At 55.9% G+C, this 13802-nt stretch overlaps 1 protein-coding gene across 27 annotated transcripts in view; it reads left to right on the top strand.

Moving 5' to 3' along the window:
• The window catches only part of LDLRAD4 (low density lipoprotein receptor class A domain containing 4), a 386066-nt gene that overhangs the window by 354306 nt on the left and 17958 nt on the right, over window positions 1-13802 (top strand). The window contains exon 1 of one of the 27 annotated variants that reach the window (XM_038526028.1): window positions 6018-6280. The exons of the other annotated variants lie outside the window; for them this stretch is intronic. The gene's annotated coding sequence lies outside the window, so the exon portion shown is untranslated. Of the gene's footprint in view, window positions 1-6017; window positions 6281-13802 lie in introns of those variants that run through there. 27 annotated transcript variants of the gene reach the window in all.

Raw genomic sequence — 13802 nt, 5'->3', positions numbered from 1 at the left:
GGGATTAAGAACTAGGAGTGGAATTGTAGTATCTAAGATTTGAGCTATAAATATCTTGAGCTTCTTTTTCTTTTTTTTTTTTTTTTAAGATTTTATTTATTTTTTCACGAGAGACCCAGAGAGAGAGGCAGAGATACAGGCAGAGGGAGAAGCAGGCTCCACGCAAGGAGCCCGACATGGGACTTGGTCCCAGGACCCCGGGATCAGGCCCTGAGCCCTTAACTGCTGAGCCACCCAGGCGTCCCTTGAGCTTATTTTTCATGATCTGGCCAGAAATAGGATGAGTTGTAAAGTTATTCAGCCTTCTAGCTTTTAGGTGGAATTAAGAAATATATTTGGTTGGAGCATATGCAGAGTGTTCGTATTTCCGCATAAAAACTTCACTGTTGCCTTTTTTTTTTTTTTAAAGACAGAGAGAGAGCATGAATTAGACAGGGGTCGGGGTGCAGAGGGGGAGGGAGAGAAAATCTAAAGTAGGCTCCATGCCCAGCATGGAGCCCAACGCGAGGCTTGATCTCACGACCCTGAGATCATGACTTGAGCTGAAATCAGGAATCTGTTGCTTAACCGACTGAGCCACCAGGCATCCCTCCCCTCCCCATTGCAATTTTTTAAGCACTAACAATACATCAGTAAATGATTCCACGCTATAAGCTAATGTGCACAGATATCAAACCATTACTGTGCTCTGAGTCTGCAGTAGTCCGCGTTCTTTTAAAATACTCATTCATACTTTAAGCATAGCAAACTGAAAAGGAGCTGTTTTGTGTTCTAAAGGCCAAATTCCAGGACTTAATTTTTATGTGGAAAACTTCACCTCAGAGCAGACTTTTACAGCATAGTTATAAACCTCAAAGAATAGGAATTTGTAGTGGACAGGGCCATTGATTCTTAGCAGGAGTCACATGAACAGTCCAAGACTCATGAAATGGTTCCAAGAGCCTCTGGCGACACGTGGAGTCGCAGAATCCTTAACAGGAATTTGCAAGTTAGTGCCTAAAGGGGATCAGGCAGCCGGGCCCTAAAACTCCAAGTATCAATCTGCTGACATACTTTGGTTAGTTCAGGTGACTGTAGTCTGGGTAATTCTACATTCACTGCTTCAATATTGAACCGAATATTGGGCGGGGTGGGTAGGAACTTGTGAGCGAGGCTGCCCAGTGTCCTGGCCGCGCGGCCCCCAGCTTGCGTCTTAGCAGCCACTTGACCTTGGACAAAGCCCTCACCCCCTCTGAGCCTCGGCTTTTCTATAAGCAAATTGCTTCCCAGGGTTGGCATGAAGGTAAAAGATATACAGCACCTGCAAGTGCCTGGAACCTTCCAGGAGATCTCTGGAGATGCTTATAAATGCTCATTTTCTGGAACCTTCCGGGAGATCTCTGGAGATGCTTATAAATGCTCATTTTCTGGAACCTTCCGGGAGATCTCTGGAGATGTTTATAAATGCTCATTTTCTGCTGTACAACCATTACAAAAGTATTACTGACTCCCCAAATATACTTACCTGTTAAAATTTCTGTTGTGGGTGGGGATACCTGTTGAGGGTGGGAGCACAGTAGGGAGAGCCAGCGGGGCGTGACTAAGGGGCCCCGGGTGATTAACTCCAGGGACGCGGCCAGGCAGGACACTAACCCAGGCTACTAACATGTGACGGGGCAAGAGTTTGGGGGAGCGGAACACCCCTGTAGCTCCCTGAAGTATTTTCTGAAGCTGACGAGCCCTGAGTAGCCCCTAAGCCAGGACGCTGGCCCCGGGGCTGCCTCTTTGGGCCCCTCAAGTCGCAGATGCTCCCAGTCGCCACAGCCTGTCCCGTTCCCACCTGGCTGGAAGCCTGTCTGGGGCCTGGTCCGTCCCTTACAGAAGCAGCTGCCCCCACAGCACCCAAGGCAGGTGGAGCCGTGCAGCGAGCGCTTGACTGTCCAGTTCCGTCGAGGGGCCAGGGTTTCCTCCCGAGGGCGGCAGCCGCTCCGTGAGTATCCGTCAGGCCAGTTGGTGAAACAGAGACGTCTCTGGAGGAAAGCTCTAGAGGCCAGCAGGGTGGGCCCACGGAGAGCGAGGCCGTCGGGTCGGGGTTGCCGGAGATGTCTGTGGTAGTGGCCTTTCTTGCACCCTGCCAGGGCCTCGGGTACGCAGGAGAGCGCCCACAGCACGGGGACTTTTCCTGGCTCCCAGCAAAGGCAGGTAGCCCTGGGCACCCACTCTGAGATGCATATTTAAAGACGAGGCGGGAGGGGAGGTTCCTAAATGCAACTGCTCAGACGCTTCCTCTTCCCCCCTCGGGGCTATGTTCAGCAGCTGTCAGGCCCCCACCCGCCCTCCGGCCCACGCCCCCCCACCCGTCTGCTGCGAGCACCGAGCACCGCCGTTTCCTCTGAGTTAAAGGGAGAGACCTCTCGCTCGCCCGTCGGGAGGCCGCGTGGCCACGTGCCATCAGGGCCCGAGACTGAGGCGTTCACGGGCCGCGAGCCCCGGCCTTCTGGGACCCCTCGTGTGCCGCCGGCCTTTCTTCCTCAAGGCCCCCCTCAAGGCTGGAACAAAATTACGGTGCCGCCGGGTGGCTGGGCCCTGACGGCCCTGGGTGCACCCCGAGGCTGGCGGCCTGCTGGTGCCACAGGCCGCGGCCCACCCCACGCTCCGCTTGCGGCCTGCCGTTCGGGCAATATTTTGAGAACAAGCTCATCCGTAAGGTCAGAGGCTTTTAAAGTGATTTTTAAGTGGATTAAACATGGAAAACACTTAAACAGAATGAACAAGAAGCATAATTAAGAGTGACACCCCCCCCCCAGCCCCGCGCGGCCACACGGCCAGTGACGAGGGAGTGGCCCAGCGGCCCAGGTGTGTCCCCAGCGGCTGCGGAGGGGGCAACAGGGCGCCTTCCGTACAGGAGATGGGGACACGGGTATTTGCCAGACGGACTGTTTGCAACCATTTCGAAGCGCAAGCGAGGCCAGGAGCAAAGCGCAGATCCAGCCCTCCCGATGGTGACCGATGCTCTCGTGACATTGAGCCGACCCCTGGCTTCCAGAGACGACGTGCCTGGCAGCGACATGCAGGCTCGTGGACATCCCCATTGAAGGCCTCGCCTCTCCGCGCCCCGGTCTCCCTGCCTAAGCCAAGCAGGAAGCGCCGCCCGGATGGCGAGGCGGGGCCGGGAGCAGGGTCCGCAGCGCCCGGTGGAAGCGGGTGTCCGAGCCTCCCTGCCCTGGAGACCACACCCCAGCCCAGCGTCCCAAGCCCGCCCTCTGCCCCACCCAGCATGTGACTCGGGGGCGAGTTGGGGACAAGCAGAACAAGAAAGGAGAGTCCTGCTTTAAATCTGGACGCGGCTCAAGGAAAATCAGGCTGTGTTGCTCGGCACGTGCAAATGCGCGCGACTGTTGACTCTTGCTGAAATTCCCACTTCCCTTCTCCCCGGGAAATCTCTGAAAAACCTTCTTGATGATTCTTTTGTTCCCGTCCTGCCGCCACCCCCCAGTGATTAAAACATGAAATGTGACAAGTTATGGCCAAGCTGAGGACCTGGTGGAGATGTGAGGCCCGGGACCTGGCTGGGGCCCAGGTGACATGCGGGGCCGAGGGGGCCGCTGCTGGCTTTGCTCCCACAGCTCCTCCTGCCGCCACGGCTCCGGCGAGGCCCGCGTGTCCCCGCCGCTGGTCCTAAGTCAGGAGAAACCCCGGCTGCCCTGGGCGCCGAGCGGGGCTGGCGGCGCCACTGCCCGGGCCTGTGCCCTCCCTGCGGGCCCGTGGTGCCTGTGAAAGGTGCCCGCCGCCACGTGGCCTGCCTGCGTGCTGTCACACGGCCGTGCCTCCAAGCCCCTGAGAGGCTGGCCGCTCGCCTGAGCACCGCGTGGGCCTCAGGCCCCGGGACCCTGCTGTCTGGAGTGCACCCGGCAAGGACCTCGGGGCCTCCGGGGACCCTGCTGCCCGGAGTGCACCCGGCAAGGACCCCTGGGCCCCCGGGGACCCTGCTGCCCGGAGTGCACCCGGCAAGGACCTTGGGGCCCCCGGGACCCTGCTGTCTGGAGTGCATCCGGCAAGGACCTCGGGCCCCCGGGACCCTGCTGCCCGGAGTGCACCCGGCAAGGACCTTGGGGCCCCCGGGACCCTGCTGTCTGGAGTGCATCCGGCAAGGACCTCGGGCCCCCGGGACCCTGCTGCCCGGAGTGCACCCAGCAAGGACCTCGGGCTTCGGGACGCCCCGTGTCGCTGTCCAGGGTCCTGGCCTGGCCACCCTCAGGACCTGAGACCCTGGGCCGTCCGCGGCTTCCTGCCACAGGCCCTGGCCTCTCGAGGTGGCGGCCGACACTTGGTGGCCATGGCCCACGGCCAAAGCCCCGGCCCGGAGTGTCGCACCGGTGGGGAGGCGCACCCCGCCAGGGGCTCTGAGCTGGGGGCCGCGGCCCAGTGGGACCCCCTCGTCATGTGCAGCGGCCGCCCCAACGCCAGCACCCTGGGGGAGGCCCGAGACAGAGCCGTCCTGGAGCCAAGGTACCCGAGCTGCAGCTGACACGGCTGTCGGGGCCGCGGGGGTCCTCGGAGTCGGTCCGAGCCCGCAGCTGAGAGGCGTAGACACTCTTCCCGGGACCTCGCGCCCTGGGAAGGGCCAGCCGCTGGAGGACACCCAGGACACGACTCCCCGTGGGAGGGGTGTTGGGCCCCGCGCCCCTTTGTCGTCTCGTCATCCCCTCCCGCTGCCCACCAAGCACGTGGACACCGGCCTTGTTGCTTCATGGTCTCATGTTTTCGGCCGTGTGGCACCTGAGCCCGCCTCCCCACACCCCCGAACCCCTGTTGCCCACGGCTACACTCGTGGGGACCTTTTTTTTTCCTCACCCTGAGTCATTGAAAACAGCATTTGCAAGACAAGACATGTTTCTCAGGATGCGGGTGGCTTCCTGGGTTGCTGCTCGGATCCCAGCCCCGTAACAGCAGACCTCCGGGACCGCAGACCTCCGGGACCGCGGGCCATGGCGCCTCCAGGAGCCATGGCTCGAAAATGCGGAGGAGACGGTACCCATGCAGCCGTATATTTTTCTGAGACATATTCCTAAATTGATAATGTGGGGGCGGGACGGGGGTGGATTTTAAATGAATCCTACGGAGGGAATTATGGGTTTATGCATGTATTTTTTTCCATTTATAACCTAGCAGAGGGATAGACTTTTAAAAGGTTTGCAATTGCTCTTACTCCTCTGCTATGTTTTCAGAAAATCCTGTCAATCATGTTGGATGAGGACATATTTAGCCAGATTTCTCTCTGAAGAGACCGTGAGACTCTAGATTCCGGAATGCAAGGCGGAAAGTCGTACTGGATGAACGCTTGAACCCTCGTGATTTAGAGAGATGTCACTGTAGCCACATGGACCCGCAGGCCTGCATCCTGGGGACTCGGTGTCAGCCAGTCACGGCTCCCGGCGTCCTTCAAGGCCTGGCCGCAGCTGCGGTCAAAGGCGGGAGTGGGCCACGGCTCGCCCACGGGGGCCCGGTGCCACCCGACTCGCTCCACTTTCCTCTCTCCCCCTACACATCCTAAGTGCCACTCCCCACCTTCCGTATCATGCAAAACACTTTATATAAATAGGAGGAGCCTGTAAACAGGTGACGTAGGGCAACCACGAAGGTTCTTTCTTTTTTTCTCTTTTTTTTTTTTTACGAGGTTCTTTTCTCCAGTGACTGCTCACACTGCCTAGAACAATAACAGTCGAATGATTTTTAGGAAAACCTTGGGCGGGATGTCGTCACTGAGGTCCTCAGTAGGGTTTGCTGGAATATGGTTCCGTGCCGGACACCGTTGAAAGCACATTAGGGAGCTGGGACCCTTCCTTGTACAGATTTCTTTCTTTTTTTTTTTTTTAAATTTTATTTATTTATTCATGAGAGACACAGAGAGAGGCAGAGACCCAGGCAGAGGGAGAAGCAGGCCCCATGCAGGGAGCCCGATGCGGGACTCGATCCCGGGACCCCAGGATCAGGCCCTGGGCTGAAGGCGGCGCTAAATGGCTGAGCCCCCCGGGCTGCCCTCGGGGAAGAGCTTCTTAAGGACGATAAAGCTTGGGTGACCCCGAGTCGGCAAATTTCTGTGGGGTGGTTCTCCTCCTCTTCTTTCGTTCCTCTTGTTATAGGTCAGATACCAACAGCCAGTCCATCCGAGGACAAGGAAGTTCAAGGCACGGAATCCAGTCGTGCTGAGGCCCCTCTCGCTCTCTTGCCTTCTGAGCTCCAAGCTGTGAAGTCATTCACGTAACACAGGCTGGATTCCCCCCCTCGGCCACAGTGTTTAGTGAGTGTGGGTTTTCGTTCAGCCGTTAAAGAGCCGTTAAAGCCTCCAAGCATATTTTTTAAGCTAACGGTCCCCAAACTTGAAGCAATCACGGTCGATGTCAATTCCAACTGCCGCCCGCCCGCTCCCCCTGCTCCCCCCCCGCTCGGGCTCTGTGGGACCGGGGAAAGGACGCAGCCTGTAGGAACATTGGGCACCTTCAAGGTGTCCCACAGCCATAAATGCAGAGTAAGACACCCCAAGGCTGTGGCTTCTCACCAAGCCCCTCTGCCCAGGAAGACGGAGAGCAAGGAAGGGCAGACGCGCGCCCGCAGCGCCAGAGCCACGGTGGGGACCTCGGCCAAGTCCCTGGAGGGGGCTGCCCGGGCAAGGCTGGGTGGCAGCGAGCCGCGCTCTTGGCTTTCCCGGTGGATTGTTGCACTTGGGGGTGCCGTCGCTGGTTAGGGTGCGAGAGGAAGCATCCGTGGCGGGGGGGATGGCTATCCTTCCCGTGACATCACCGTGCTCTGCAGGGCTTGGCTGCCTGGGGTTTCCTTGGCTGGGTGCAAGGAGGGGGCTGAAGAGAGGCCCTGGCCTTGCCCCCACCTCGCCTCATGCGCAGGGTCTCCGAGGGCCCGGAGCCTTAAGATCAGACATTTAGAAAGTAGGACTCTGGGCAGCCCGGGGGGCTCAGTGGTTTGGCGCTGCCTCCGGCCCAGGGTGTGATCCTGGAGACCCGAGATCGAGTCCCACGTCAGGCTCCCAGCATGGAGCCTGCTTCTCCCTCTGCCTGCGTCTCTGCCTCTCTCTCTGTGTCTCTCATGAATAAATAAATAAAATCTTTTAAAAAAAAAGAGAGAGAGAAAGAAAGAAAGTAGGACTCCTGTGAAGGATGATACATTAATGGAGGAGAGAGCAAGTGGAAGATGGTGTTGACCATCCCACGAATAGAAGTGAGTGTCCTAGCAGGATGGTAGGGCCACGCTTCCCTGGAGTCCTTAAAAATAGCACCAATGGGGAAAAAGAAAAAAAAAAAAAAGCACGGAGTGTTATGCTATATGTTGGCAAATTGAACTCCAATAAAAAATAAAATAAATAAAATAAAATAAAATAAAAATAAAATAAAATAAAATGAAATAAAATATAAAATAAAATAAAAACAAAACAAAATAAAATAAAATGAAATATAAAAGAAAATAAAATATAAAATAAAATACAAAACAAAATAAAATAAAATGAAATAAAATAAAATATAAAATAAAATATAAAATAAAATAAAACAAAATTAAATAAAATATAAAATAAAATAAAATATAAACTAAAATAAAATAACAAAAAAACAAAATTAAATTAAATTAAATTAAAAAATCACGGACGCTCAGGCCTCTAGTGTGAGTCAGCCCAGCTCTTCCCCGAACCAGAGAATGGGCCACCAGGCCTCACACAACTTCTTCTGATCCTGTCATTGTCCACTGAGCAGCCTGGAGTTCCGTGGGGATATTTCTATAAAAATAAAGAGATGCCATCATCGCCAGCATCACTGTCATTGTTTCATGGTGATGAAATGAGGTGCTGTGAGGTCTTCCTGTAAGCTTTAGGCTAAATGTATTATGAAGTTTCTGGTGTCTGGATGGCAGTGACTCATCCAGGAGAGCATCATGAACTAGAGCCCCATGAAAGAAGGGGGAATGTGAAAATTTGACTTTGGCCTAAAATTACTTCCTTGCATGGGTTGCTTTCTGTCATTACTCTGTTGGTGCCAGTATCCATAGGAATCCAGGGAAACTGCCCAGTGGGCTGTGCTCAGGGTCCAAATTGGGCACATGGAATTTTGGAAACCCTGAAATCTCCTATTATTTTCTCAGAACTCTGCTGTTCCTGTAGATTTTTTTTTAGATTTTTCTCTTTTTAATAGTTCTTCCAGAATTCACCTCTCCTTAGCCTCCTCTTTCCACCCCAGTCCCAAAACCAAAGGCACAGGCACCTTGCCTGTCTGTGCAGGGCTGCACCCCCTGCCGTCAGGACACAGCCTCCCGGGGGACAGAGGCAGGGGCAGCAGGGCCCTGGCGGCCCCGCGTCGCCTCCCTTGGCGCCGAGCCTGTGGTTCCGCGGCACCAGGTGGCTCCCCGCCGCGACTCAGGAGGTGGCGTCCGAAGAACAGGCCTTTCGGGACCCTCTGCTGCTCTGCGTACCTGGCATACCTGGCTCCGCATCCTCGGCCCGGGCTTGGTGCACAGAGCAGGGGAACCAGTGATGTGCCGGGAGGGCGGTGCACGCACTCGCGCATGGGGAGCTTGTGCCAGGAGCTGCCACCTTGGAGGGACGGTGGTTTCAGCGAGAAATGACGAGCGCCCCGACGGCAGTACAGGGAACTGTGGTCCCCAAAGCCCAGAAAGGTCGAGATCAGGGGTACGGCGCTCTGGACACCGGGCACCCGAAGAACAGTGTGCTGAGTCTCCCTGACACTCGCACGGCAAGTGAGAAAGTGGGGTTTTCTCCCGCGCAGAGTGTCCCTGCCCTGTCCTGGCGGCACCTCCTCGAGGAGGGCGCGGAATCAGGCCCGGGCCACGAAGCCATGTCTGGGGACAGCGAGACACCTGGGGGCGCAGCCGCCTCTGAGCGCCTGCCTGTGGGAGCGAGCTGGTGGGTGGGAAGGAGGGACACGTCACTGTCACTGTCCCCGTGCGTCCCACCGTGCACTTCACCTTTCGGGAGGGTGTTGCCGCGGAGGTCCCCGTGGGGGTGCGCGCGGCTGTGGGAGAGCAGCTGTGAGGGGAGGCGCCCCTGCAGCCCCGGTCTGGAGGGGGAGCTGCCCTGCGGCCTGGGCGTCCCCTGCTTGTCCCCAAGAGCACTCCCTGTTGACCCCCAGCTCGCGCCGGACCCCTCGGGGGGGAAGTGGGCTGTGCTTACCCTCCGTGGCTGCCTGTTTGCACCGATGGCCTTCGCCCAGAGGCCGCGTGCAGTGGGGCTCGGCCTGAGCCCACGGTGTCCCTCCACCCGGGGCTTCACAGGGGGCAGCACAGACGCCCCAAGACTGCAGCTGGGCCCAGCGGCTCCTGGCTTGGAGCAGGCCGCGCGTGTGAGGACGGTGGCCTCCGGGCTGGGCCAGCCCGCCCAGGAACAGCTGCAGCCGCAGAGCACCGACGGGCCCCTGTCGCCCGGACTGGCCAGCTGCACTACGGGCCAGCTGGTTGCCTCAGTGGGGGACACGGGAGCCCAGGCCCTGCCGGCCGGTGCCCTTGCCCCCCACCCCCAGACGACCTGGCACCACTTGGGAGCCCAGGATCCCCGGGCTCTGCGAGTCCCGTGTTGCATCGGTGCACCTGCTGCAGCTACACCTGTGCTGGAAAACTCAGGACGGTGGCCCAGGAGCCGTTCCGACCACGTCTCAAATCCTGGCTCCGGGCTCTCTGGGGGGTCTCCACAACCCCAGTCCCCAGTGGCCAGTAAAGCCAGATCGCCGTCGCGTGCCCCAACCTAACCAACGTGTCACAACAGACGTAGGTGAAGCAGAGGGGAGACTCCAGCTGTCTCCCCTACTAAGGCTTACGTGTAAGAGATGTGCAGAGGTGTAGAGCAATGCCGCTCTCGTCGCTGAATTTTTCTTTTTAAAAAATAGCATGTATGATTCTTACATATGTTAACATAGGAGTTTATTTTTTCATGAATAAATTTAAGAGTTTTTCAGTATTAACTGTAAATATGGCAAATATCCATAGATGTCATCCATACAAATAAAACCCTTTTGGGGGTAACCAGTAGCTTTTAAGAGTATTGAGAGGTCTGGAGACCAAAACCCTGGAGAGTTGCATATAAGCAAAGCAGGAGTGTGGGGCCGAGGGGGGAGGTGTGGACGTGCAACACGGTGGGGTGGGCTTTTCCAGGCATCGGCGCCCGAGTAGGCCTGCACCTGCCACAGTGACAAAGCTGAGGATGTGCAACCTTGGAGCAGGGAGTCCCCTTGAAAAGAAAGATTCCATACACTTTCTCACAACTGAGATCTTTCTTATTCTTTTTTTTTTAATTTTATTTATTTATTCATGAGACACAGAGAGAGGCACAGACACACCAGAGGGAGAAGCAGGCTCCCTGCAGGGAGCCCGACGTGGGACTCGATCCCGGGACCCTGGGGTCACACCATGGGCTGAAGGCGGTGCTAAACCGCTGAGCCACCCAGGGATCCCGAGATCTTTCTTATCTTTGTTTGTGATCAACTTTTTTTAAATTTTTTTTTATTGGAGTTCAATTTGCCAACATATAGCGTAACACCCAGTAGTGATCAACTTTTTAATGTAATGTTAGATCAGAAGATTCTGATTCCGACCCCCCCCCAAAAAAAAAACAAATCTAGAGTGTATAAAGATCTAAATATAAAAATGCAATGTATAAAAATCCTAGAAAAAACATTTTTAGAATATTAGAGAAGACCTTCCTAATCAAACAGGAAGCTTAGGAGCCATAAAAGAAAAAAAAAAAAAAGGTAATTTTCATGACATAAAGATTTATATCTTTTTTTTAAGATATATATCTTTTATAGAGAAACAGCAAAGTTAGTGACAGACGAGAAAATACTTGCGACACATGTAATAGGCAGAGCTTTGTGGTCATAATACATAAAGGCTGCTGGCTGCTTACCAATAAGTGAGAAAATTACAAATAAGCTAATATGAACTAATTGAATCATGGATTAAAGAAGAACATAAATTGCCAATAACCATAAGGAAGGATCTAAAATTATTAGTAATTGGGGAAATACAAATTAAATCAAGGTGCATACTCTTGCCTGTCAGATTAGTGCAAATGAAAAGGGTGAGTATTCAGTGTTGATGAGCTGGCGGGGGCGGGCAAGATGCCTTTCACAAGGCAGAGTGTCAGGAGCCATCAGCATTTAACAGGAAATATCCTCGACCCATTAATTCCAATTTTAGGAATCTTTCCTATAGGGATACTTAAAATGTAGGTCAACACTCATTTTCACACACAAACATACACATGGACACGCAATCTTTCGGTCATACTAGGAAAGAAAAAGGGAAAAATACCCAAACGTCTATCACTTGGAGAATATTAAATTCCAGTACATCGGTCTTTTGGAATAGATAGACACCATAAAAAGAATGGCTGGTTTTTAATGTATTCTTGTTTAAAAAATGTCTGGGATATAGTAAGTGGGGAAAAAACCAGAACAATGTATTTGTACAATGATTCTGTTCATTAAAAGAAGAAAGCCAAAATAAATAAATAAATAAATAAATAAATAAATAAATATTAATAAATTATTAATAAATAATATAAATAATAAATAAATAAATATAAATAAATAAATTATTCAACAGGCAAATGCACAGATACAGCGGGTGGACTGCACTATTTTCTTGTGTATCATTCACATTTTAAGGGAGTCTTCGTTATTTTTATAGTAAAAATCCTTTCCAGATGAAACACAGATATACCCCAAGTGCTCACAGGATTATGGGAAATATCATTTGACTGAGTTGCTGCCAATAGGTGCCTGCATGGCTTCTATAGGCAGGAAAAGAGGAACTTAGGAAGATGTCCTCTGGCAGCTCCGATGGCCCAGTGGTTTGGCACCACCTTCAGCCCAGGGCGTGACCCCGGGGTCCCAGGATCAAGTCCTGCGTCGGGCTCCCTGCAGGGAGCCTGCTTCTCCCTCTGCCTGGGTCTCTGCCTCTCTCTGTGTGTCTGTCATGAATAAATAAATGAAATCTTTTTAAAAATTAAAATAAAAAAAAGAAAGAAAGAAAGACGTCCTCCAAGTGAAGAACTGACTCGCGGAGCCTGTGCGGGGCCCTCGCTATACCCATCACTCTCCTCTCTTCCCGTGTCCATAGAGCAGTGAAACTTTCTTGAGAAAAGCCTCTAGGACTGACGTTGGTCAGTCCTAGGGCATGATGTGACCTGATGTCCGGCCGCAGGCCTTGGGGTTGCCCAGACGGTGGCAGCCGGGCCGGTGGGGGTGAACGGGGCGCAGACCCCAGGCCTTGCTGACAGCCAGCCTCCGGAACTGCCCGGGCCAGGGCCACGAGCCTCCTCACCCGGCTGTGCCCACGGGGAGGGCTGTGCCCGGCAAGGCCCCGGCCTCCACTGCTGCTCACATGGGCTCAGCAGCTCCCTGCCCCAGGCTGGGCTCCCCATTCTGCAGGGCGCACATCTGGGCCGGTCACACTCGTAGGCCCCGTGGCAAGTGTGGTCTGGCCAGGCCTGCAAGCCTGTCTGTCTGCCTTTGTGCCCTGGGTAGGTGTGGGCCGAAGGCGAGGGCAGAGGGCAGTGCCAGCTGTAGCCACTGCGTTTCTGGGGTATGGGTGGCGGGTGCTCACAGGGCAGGCCCTGGGGAGACGTGCCACCCGGTCCCCTCCTGCACTGCGCTGCACGTGAGTGCACAGAGAGAACCCGTGTGCTGGCCATCAGCTGGGCCCCCAGCAGGAGCGTGTGCGTGTGTGCTGTGCCCGCGTGTGCATACCCACGTGCGCATCTTGTCTGCATGAGCACACGTGTGCCCGCGCGTCTGCAGGTGCGTACACATGGGTCTGTGCATGTGTGTGCCGCAGGTTCCAGGCAGGGACCCGCCAACAGCGCACCCATTGGTGGCCTCGTCGTGAGCCCGAGTGTCCCTGCGCCCGCCCAGGTGGTGCTGCCGTCGTCACCATCCCCTGGGGCCCCGCTGTCCCTACACCGCCCCGCGTGGGGGCCCCGCACAAGGGTGGGCAGCGCCCAGCAGAGCCCTGAGTGGCAGCTCAGGAGCAGGAGGTACAGGCCCTGGGGCTGGCCTCGCCGCCGAGCCTCACCGTCCCCGTGGGGCCCACGGGCCGGGACCAGGTGTAGAGCCATCCCCGCAGGGCCCACGGGCCGGGACCAGGTGCAGGGCCGTCCCCGCAGGGGCCCAGGGGCCAGGAGCAGGTACAGGGCCATCCCCACGGGGCTCAGGGGCCAGGAGCAGGTGCAGGGCCGTTCCCGCGGGGCGCAGGGGCCGGGAGCAGATGCAAGGCTGTCCCTGCGGGGCCCACAGGCCAGGAGCAGGTGCAGGGCCACCCCCACGGGGCACAGGGGCCAGGAGCAGCTGTAGGGCACCGGCCTGGGAGCGGGGTACGTGGGGGCTTGCACACCGCGCAGCGCGCCTCCGAGATTCCCTCCAAAGGCTTGGCCTCGAGGTCAGGGGGCGGAGCTCGTGGTCAGCGCCCTTCCCGTCACAGGGTCTGTGTGGCCCCTGGATGTGGTTTGCACAGTGTGTCTCACCGTAGATGGTTCGGGTCCCGGAGTCCTCACCTGGGAGAGTGGACTCGCTTTGGCACAGCCGCCTGGCAGGTGCAGAGCTGCACGGGGCCCCCCAGCCTCCCCATCACCCCAGGCACCTGAGCGCCCCGGGCACCCCTGCAGAAGCACAGCTTGCACGCGGCCCCTCCCCACCCCGCCAGGCACCCAAGCACCCCAGGGCGCCACCCCCCGTGCCCGGCAGGTGCAGAGCTCTCAAGCAGCTCCCTTCAAGCCCCCCCCTTCAGGCAGCCCGGGCTGCAGCCAGCCAGTG

Source organism: Canis lupus, chromosome 1, assembly GCF_011100685.1.
Source record: "Canis lupus familiaris isolate Mischka breed German Shepherd chromosome 1, alternate assembly UU_Cfam_GSD_1.0, whole genome shotgun sequence".
NCBI classification, from domain to species: domain Eukaryota; kingdom Metazoa; phylum Chordata; class Mammalia; order Carnivora; family Canidae; genus Canis; species Canis lupus.
Note: the sequence above shows the minus strand (reverse complement) of the source record. Positions and strands in the feature narration are given on the sequence as shown.